General features: G+C 42.5%; 1 long non-coding RNA gene across 1 annotated transcript; it reads right to left on the bottom strand.

Annotated features, from left to right (window-relative positions):
• Nucleotides 1-2,694: 2,694 nt before the first annotated feature.
• On the bottom strand, nt 2,695-3,182 carry LOC147884486 (uncharacterized). The gene is made up of 2 exons (XR_015543665.1): nt 2,997-3,182; nt 2,695-2,908 (listed from the first exon to the last, which is right to left on the bottom strand). It is a non-coding gene; the product is annotated as an uncharacterized LOC147884486 (long non-coding RNA).
• Between the last annotated feature and the right edge of the window lie 6,579 nt (nt 3,183-9,761).

The raw sequence follows: 9,761 nt of genomic DNA, 5'->3' as shown, positions 1-9,761 counted from the left end.
ACCAAAAATAAATAAATTATTATAACATTTAAAAAGTAAAAAAATAAACTATTTTGGCATTGTAAAACTAATTAATATAATCATGTTTACATACTTTGGCTGCAAGTTTCATTGAAGTTTAAACATTAAATTACATATATCAGTGCTCAAATATATTCATGCTAGACACTTCTCCTATAATAATGAAAAAAAAAACTAGATTGGCATTACAAAACTAATTAATTAGAATACGTCCATGCTAGACACTTGTGCTTCAATAATCTACTTCATTTCATTTCATTAAGAAGTTGCTGATACATATTACATTAATGAAATATTGCTTTTTAAAATAGAAATGCTTTTGCCCAAAGGAAATCATTAGAGATTATGCTCTCTTTAAAGTAATTTTTTGGTACCTACGAGCTACAAATCTAATACTCTGCAAGAGAAACTTCAAATTCTCCATGTATCTTGGCCAATAAAATGTTTTGCATGCGGCAAAAATGTCAGGCCTTCCCTTAATAATGCCTTCCAAACATGTTGGAAGACATAGCCACACTCATACAAGCAAGCACAACACAACAAGACACAACATTTAGTCTGCACGCCATCAGCCAACCAACAAACAATCGCCACCCCTCCATCAGAACCAATCATTTTCATGACAATAGACAAGTGTAAGACTTGGGACCTTCAGACTTACTACGAACAAACGAACAATCACCGAATCGAGCACCTCATGCGTGGCGCATCACAACAACAATACCACAAAGAGCACACAAACCCTAAACACCTTAATAACAGCCGTCTCACTAACCCTAAACTAACCCTAACAGTTCCATTAACCAACAACCCTAACATCTCTAACTGCACCACTAACTGTAACCGAACCTATTTGGTTCTGCTAACCTGGTGAAATTGACCAAATACTCACAAACGCCCATTTTTCCCAACCCAACCCACAAAGAATCACACTACCCTAAGTCCCTTACAAGGCCAATGTAATGACTGAACAAGGGAAACCAAGATAATAACCAAGGAAAGCGCATGCAAAAAGCTACTTCACACAAGGAAAACATATCGTAAGGAACAATGAAGGTCAAGGTCCGCAAGCAAAAACAGAAAGATGCATTGCATCTTCTTAGGAATTTGAGCAGGAGCTAAGAAGGCATACCAGGCTCTCAGTATTGAGCCACTGACCGCCCCCACAAGCATCTTTTGTAATATGAGTTGCGTCAAATCTCGACAAGAAGGCAAGAAGAGAAGAAGAAGCCATAAGGTACGACCTTATGAGAGTGCGACCACAAGCCGATGTAATCGACAGCAGGTCTCCATTGTCCTTGGAGCTCCCCTTTTTGCAGTTAATAAAAAGTTCCTTACATTCTCAAATAGCTTGAGTACCTTATCGGCCATGAGGAACGCCAGCTTAATTGTGATCTTTCAAGTTCAAGCACCGGAATGCACAACGTTAAAGCATCCATTCGTCAGGCCTGGTCAAACTGTGAAGCCTGCATTTCGTTTGGACTACAAGTAAAGGTCTTCAAAGCAGCAGGAAAGTACAGCATCTAGGGGATGCTTAGCTTAGAGGACAGACTCACTACTTTGGAACGAGTGGCCGAGCTGCCTTCAATAGATAACTTCACAATAGTCTTGCAAAAGTGCAAATAGACGAAAAATCTAGTGCCACAAGTTTGTCCCAACCGAAGCCATAAAACTACAACTATAAAGAATGTATTTTAGAAACAATACTCCGACTGCACATTTGGTAACTCGAACACGACTGATGCGAGTACTAACCATTATGCTTCGTCCACCTTAAACATTAAGAAAACTCGAAAACCTAAACGCAAAACATGCAGCCTTTGCATGCTTTTAAATTCTGCTTTTAAGGTTCCACATAAAAAATTTATGTTTGTCCGTGACAGAACGAACATATAATCACAAGGTCCTCTTTGTTTTCACGCTAACCCGTCAAAAAACTACAACAAAACATTATCCTATAACCGACATTATTCACACAATCCCTAAGGTGAAATGTAGCAAAATACTCTCACAGACACAGAATCCACTCTATTCTCAAATAGATACTAACGCCCATGAACTACAAAACTTCAAAACATTATGAGCAAGATCGACGCAATAAAAGAATAGATACCTTCTACACATTCCAACATCTCCATTTCGCACACACTTCCCATCACAATCCGACTTTCAAACTCGAGATTCCTCAAAGCCTCAGAGGCAAAACCTTAACACTGGAGGCACTTCTACACTTGGGGCACAATGAGCACTACAACTATTGGATATCAGTAAACAAATACCGTTGCAATACAGGCTTGCACCCTTTTATAGCCGAGCTCAAACCACCAAAAAACACGAATAACAACTACTAAAACAATTCGACCTTCTACCGACTTCACTCACACCCCCTACATTACATGACAGCGCAGCTCAATCGAAGACCCCTTTAACCTACCCTTGGCAAGCGGCATGCAACAATAATATGTTGCATGTCTGATTCCGTCAGACTCCAAATAGTATCCACTTTTTTTCTTGTTCCTCGTCTTTCCAACCCTTTCTAGCCGAAGGACTTGCTCAAACTTTCGAGAAAAACACAAACCCAAAAATAGCGGCCACAGCTCCATAAGAACGAATCACTTTCACGACGACACACAAATGCTACACTTAAAACCTTCAGACTTACTACCAACCGACTTCAATCACAATTGAATTCATTCACACCTCATACATTATAGGACAGCGTAGCTCAATGGAAGGCCCTTTTATCTACCCTTGGCAACAACTGACATGGAACAACAATATGTTGCATGCCTGATTCCGTCGGGCTCCAAATAGTATCCACTGCATCTCTTGTTCCTCGTCTTTTCAACCGAAGGACTTGCTCAAACTTCCGAGGAAAACGTGTAACCTGAAAACAGCGGCCACCCCTCCATCAGAGCAAATCAGTGGCCACCCCTCTATCACAATGAAAACGTCACATGAACAAACGAACATACGAAGAAACATAGATCGAGTGCCTCACGCCATCACTGGCATGTCATAACGATACCACAAAGAGGGCGCACTAACCCTAAATGCCTTAATATCAACCCTCACTAACCCTAAACCAACCCCGACAATTCCATTAACCCAAAACCCTAACGTCTGTAACTACACCACTAACCCTAACTGAACCTACTTGGTTCTGCTAACCTGGTCAAGTTGACCAAGTACTCACAAACGCATCCTTTTCCCAACCCAACCCACAAAAGATCACACTACCCTAAGACCCTTTGCAGGGCCAAAACGTGAGGACCAAGCAAAAGGCTCTGAGTAGCAAGAGGCTGAAATTTAAGACTTGACATGGGGCAGTAATGATCTCTATCTCCCTGCCACCGCACCAAACACCATCGAATTATTATGGATGAACCATATAGAAATAAGAACTTAGGCCCTTACAGTGTTCCCAATTAATATGAGGAATGAAGGAAAGCCCAAGGATACAATGGCAAAAACATCCCTGAAGCAAGAATTCTTGAAAGACCTGTTTCTAGATAGCAATCTAGAGATTCCACAAGATTGTATAGGAAGTAAGGTAGACCCATAATAAGTGACACCACAACATATCTACAAAACATACAATGCGATCAACTTGGAAAGTTTGCCTCTAATGGGTAGAAACTGGAAAAGAACTTTCCATAAAAGTATTTATACTAGCATAGGAGGAAGCCAAAGCTACGTAACCCTGGATCTCCAAACTTTCTCAAGAATGTCACACCTTGGAAAGAAGAGGAGAAAGTATAAAGGCACTGATAGGTCCATGCAGAACTCAACTTACAAGCCCTAGATCCTCTGCTAGAAAATCAATTGTCAAGAGATAAGGTAACTGAGCTAACCATATTTGTGGGCCACAAAGAGTGTTAGAAAAACGTTAAGTCGCACATTTGATGTTAGCAGTTAGGACAATTCACACATGATTCACAAAGTGATATGAATCATTGCCACAAAGTCGACCGAGATGCAATTTGGTAAGTGTGCATCTCTTTTCCATTCAAAGTTTGCCTCTACATCTATTGTTTGTTTATGAATTGGAATATGGTATCAAAGCCCATTTGATCCAAATCTAGCCTTTCAAGTGCCCATGAAAGTGTTCAATGTAAAACATTTAAGTAATTCAAAGGATGTAATATGCAATACGCGTAATATTGAAAGACATGCCATTTTGTAGAGTCTCTAATGACCCAACTAAGAGACTGAGAACCCTTCACATCAGAGGAACTTCAGCACGCCCTAAAAGTTATAGCAGATGACAAAGCCCCTGGGCCGAACGGGCTGACAGGCGAATTCTATAGAGATGAGACGAAATGGGGATGGATCTAACTCGGATGGCAAATGGAGCCATGAGAAAAGGCTCGTTCTATGCGGACGTGAATGCGGGTCTAGTGAAACTGCTCCAAAAAAGAGACAACCGTTTAACAGTAGGTGACTAGCACCCAATAAGCATGTTGAACACATCGTACAAACTTATTGCAAAAGTAATGGCCCATCGTATTCGCGATCTATGCTCCAGTGTGGTGGATGTTGAGTAGAACGGCCTTGTGAGAAGGAGAGATATTTACGGAAATATTCTTAATGTGTCCACAATGCTTGACTATGCCAGGCTCCAGCATGTTAGGACAGCGCGTTCTCCTATTCATCTTTGATCTAGATAAGGCCTATGACTGGGTTAGATGGGATTAGCTTCTCATGGTGCTAGAAAGGCTTGGATTTGGTTTTGCAACATTGTGGCATCCTTGCTTGAAAATGTTTCGGTGGTGCTTTGCATAAATGGGGGTTACGATGGGATACTTTGATCTAAAAGAGTTTGCTAGGCAGGGGTGCCCTCTAGCCCCACTGCTCTTTGCTATTGGCACAATTGCTCAGATGCATATGCTCAAACTAGCTATCAATCGTGGTCAGGTGCAGGGAATATGCTTGCCGTAAGGGGATCGATTGATCTCCCAACTTTTTGTAGATGGTATGGTGTCTTGCTCCCAAGAAAATCAGGAAAGTGTACTTAACCTCTTCCAAATTTTAGAAATTTTTTGTCTCGCTTCAAGATCCAAGACTTTCACCATCCGAACCGACCCAAGACTCCCCCTGACTGGATTCAAAATCTTGAGGTACAAGTGGTGAGAAGAGGAAAATCACCCGATTCCTAGGAGCCCCCCTTGTTTGGATCTGATGCTGCGGTAGAGATTTGAGGTTCAAAGAAAAAATCAAGGAAAAGCTAAAACGTTGGCATGAGATGATCTTAGGATGGAATGCATGAATCATCATAGTACAACATGTCTTGGCTACGGCCACAACCTATGTGGCTTCAATATGGAACTTCGCAAATGGGGACTAGCTAGAAGTAGAAAAACAATTGAGGACATTTGTCCGGGCCGAGGACGCATGGAACAGAGAAATGCACTATATTCCCTAGGAACCACTCAAGGTACCAAAGATGTAGGGCGGACTTGGATTGCTTGACATTGGTCTCAAAAGCATAGCTGTGATTTGTAAATGGCTGCCTCGACTATTTAACAGCAAAGCCTCATGGGTTTATATGCCGAGGGAGAAGTAAAGGAGGAGCTGGCATGTGGAAGGACCTATCATAGTGTCACAGATTGTTTTCAGACTTCCCCTTCAAAATTAGGGCTCAAACCTCATCGAGGGTCTGCTGACGGCCTGGAAGTTTGCAGTAAAGAAGATGACTTAGAAGAGCAGAAAGGGATCGAGACGAGATGTTATTCTACATGAATGACTCTAGTGGATCATGGCTAGCAAAATTAATGGCAAGGCCTTCACCAAGATGGACCTAGTAAGAGCGCGCAACACTCCTAAAAAAGGGATCAAGATGTGGACACATATTTGGGACTAAGGTAATGCAGATAGGCTCGCATTGAAGAGGATATGGGAAAATTTCAAATTGAATGATGAGGAAACATACTTGATTCGGGCAGTTCAAGACTGCACATCGGACTCATGGCCAAAATAGACATGCCCGTCGACTCAGGCCCGAGTAAATCAATGGTTTATCAGAAGACATCTCTTTGAAAAATCTCATCTAAAGCCTAGTATCAACGTTTTTCTCGTGAGCAATCTTTGATGGGAAGGCTAGGTTTCTCATGTGGAAAGTTCTTAACCAGTGGTTGCCAATCAGGGGCAAGCTCGCTAAGCGAATCCAAATAAACCCTATTTGCCTCCTATGTGGTAGTTCAATAGAGGTGTTGAGACACCTTATGTGGAAGTACAGAGTGACCCACGATAAAGAGAGATGGATACCATATCTTGCTCATGTTTCCTTCGGGAAAAGGTTAGCGTGTCTACACCCCAATTCCGTCGTGCGGAAACTCGCTTGGCCCTCGCTTCAAAAGGTGACATGTATAAAAGGCCAAATTGTTGACATTGGTCTTTATTGTGTAGTTGCAACAATTGGAATACAAGCTCTCATTCTCTCAACTCTTGTTCATGAATATGGTTGCTTGCTTTCTTGGTGTGTTGCCTTGTGATTGCCACTCATCCCCTTTCATTTCCCCCCTTCTCTCCCACTCCCAATCCCTCTCCCTCCCTCCTCTTCTCATGGAATCACTTGTACACGTTCCAGTAGGCACTTGCGTGACACAAGTGTAGGCTTTTGCATCTCAAGGCTCCTACAAGGAGTAGCTCGACAGTGAAGACTCCGACAACATCCTTCCAAGACCACCACAATAGGTGTGTTACCACTGGAGTACTCCGACTGGCTAATATTTGGGCAAGTACAGTATACACTTTGATGGTGAATTGGTGAGCATGCACGGGTCTTCCTGGATAGTTTCAACTAGGAGGGCAGTTTTTCTCATGGAGTGTAGTGGCTCCCTATTTTTTAAATTGCAAGAATCACTTAAACTCCCACTATAAGCCTCATGAGACAATGAGTGATGCAAAGTTATTGCCATGCTTCCTCATTGGACTATGGGATTCAAAGCTTCATGACCATCTTTTTGCTATGAATCCCATCTCATTTAAGTTGTGAAGCAAGAGTGTTGCACTCTTAGATGACAACATGAAGGAGGAGGACCAAGTAGAAAAGACACAGGTGGCTTCATCCGATGTGTCCCAGACTAGTAAAACTATTAGTGCAAGTGAAGCCCAGAATCAACTCCACTCACCAAGGGCGTAAATATAGATGAGGTGGCTACCAACCTTTTGAATCGGTTAGCCAACTTAAGGGGGGATCTACGAGGGAAGGCCCAAGAAATCCCCACCTATTTCCTAAGCGAGACATGTGGTGTGGTGTGATGTGGTGTGGTACCTTAGGCTAGGCCGATGCTCTACTGTGCCCATTGGGCTTGTTGGGGAAACCATGACACATCTCGGTGTTGCTACCCCAGTCGATGTCGCAACAAAGGCCGCCCTTGACCTTTCCTGCACCACCAAATCCATCCAATCAAGGATAGTTGACCATTCAAGGAGCCCCTTCTGCCAACCAAGGAAATATAGGTGTTCCGGTCATAACAATGGTATTACCATTTTTGAAATCATAGACGGCACAACGTAACCATTAAAAATAACTCTATATCCAGAAGTAGCTATAGCTGAAATTGATATGAGATTTTTCTTGATCCCTAAGACATACACAATACCGTATAAAGAGACAGGATCACCTGATGCTGCAATAAGTTCAACTTGGCCGATGCCCTTCACGGCATAAGATGCATTATTGATGCAAGTAACTGTGCCCCCCTTCGATGCATCATGCAAAGAAAGAAACTTCTTCTTGCAAGAAGTGATGTGCCTAGAAGCACCACTGTCAAAGTACCATGCACTGAATGGATCAGAAACTACCATTGAATGGAAGGATTATTCGGGCATGTTGATGATAAGTGCAAGGATAGACAACGATTACTTCTACTTTGGCATGCGCTTTCAGCACATTGAGATACATGGCCTGGTTTTCTACCATAATCGCATGTCTTCTTTTCTTCTCTGCAATTTGGTTGGCATCCGAAGTACCACCACAATTGTGCTTGAGTTTACCGCGAGGCTTTGCTGTTTTTGCATTACCTTACGATGGGCAGCAAAATCTTGATCGATTGACATGGCTTTGCTCTCCTACAACAAGAGAATGACCACAATCAAAGCTATAACGATTGGGATTCCCCAAGCAACAAGCTGCAATATGGTGGCAAACCCTTGATATGAGTCAAGAAGTCCACTCAGTACAAGCTGACTCTCTAGCACAATCTCATCAATGTTGCCCAGCTGCTCTTTGAAATCCTTCACCTTTAGTCAAAAAGACATCCCTACTTTCCCCTTCATCCATATTCAAATTATCCAATTGCTTCCATAGGCATGCGACCCGTACTTCATTGAGAACCTAATACAACGAGGCTAATTTATCCCAAGCATCCTTTGTAATCCTACAAGATCTTATGTGAGGGATCATCATCCTCTTAACCAACAAGGCAATCGAGGCATGAGCCTATCTCTGCCATCCCACCCGATCTGATCCTGAGTAGGAGGCACTACGGAGGAAGTGCCTGATAATGAAGAATCAACATTACCATCAGCCGTCACAGCAGGTGCAGTGGCAACACATGTCTGTGACGGAGGTCTCACCTCAAAACCTGCAGTAATGTTTCACAAGTTCTTGGCCAAGCATACCAAAAAGATCACTGCCCATTGCAGATAAGACAGAAATGCAAAGAACACATCAGCCGTCATAGCAGGTGCAGTGGCAACACATGTCTGTGACGGAGGTCTCACCTCAAAACCTGCAGTATATGTTTCACAAGTTCTTGGCCAAGCATACCAAAAAGATCACTGCCCATTGCAGATAAGACAGAAATGCAAAGAACACAGAAAAAATTAACTAAATCAAATGGCACCACTTGCCTAATGCAATATTTAACTTAGATCACACGAGTTCAATGGCCCACACAATTTCTGTAACTCGAATGACTTGAAAATAAAACCCGAAGCAAATGTTTCAGAGAAAAGGCAAGTTCGGCCCAAATTCTTGAATCTTTACTGAAAAGGTTGCCCATAGACAATATCTTGGTCTCCAGGAGATCGGGACTTCTCTCTTGGCTGGGCGACAGCAGTGTTCTATTACTGATTTTCTCTCTCCTCACCAAATCCTAAGCCACTGTTAGAAGCACTCCACTTGTCCCTCCCAAGTCGTCCAGACGTGTTGGTCCCACAGACGGCATACACAACTCCATTCACTTAGAAACGTGGGACAAATTGATAGATGACCAGGGGATTCCCCTTCGTATTTGCTCCCCTCTGTGGGTTTCTCTCACAGCGATAGTGCCATGTACTACTTTTATTTCTTGTCACAGGCGTCCCTTGGGTAGGGGTGCCCATTTTAGTGGCCCCACCTAATGTCTCTGGTTTCTTTTCAGTCTCATAGTCTTTCGTAGATGCGAAAGAGAAGAAAAGGGAGGTAACAAAATTCTTTATTAAAAAAAAGGAAGGCATACTTCGAAAGAGAAGAAAAGGGAGGTAACAAAATTCTTTATTAAAAAAAAGTAAGGCATACTTAGCAAGCAAAGCAACACTTATGTCGTCATCAGTGCCCAAGCATAAGCAGCTTTACTGGGTTTCTAAACAATATATCAATGTTCAAAAGGCATTTAATCTGCAAAATAAGAACCAGCTCGCATGACCTAGAGGTGGAGGGGCAGACAGGCAAGACCCAGGATCTAAAGAGATGCAAGAGTCTGCAAAATCTGCCCAACAGGTGAGGTAGAAAATGAGCACTGCACGTGCTC

This window comes from Dipteris shenzhenensis, chromosome 27 (assembly GCF_047967505.1).
Source record: "Dipteris shenzhenensis isolate YYH24624 ecotype China chromosome 27, Dip_SZ_1.0, whole genome shotgun sequence".
Classification (NCBI taxonomy): domain Eukaryota; kingdom Viridiplantae; phylum Streptophyta; class Polypodiopsida; order Gleicheniales; family Dipteridaceae; genus Dipteris; species Dipteris shenzhenensis.
Note: the sequence above shows the minus strand (reverse complement) of the source record. Positions and strands in the feature narration are given on the sequence as shown.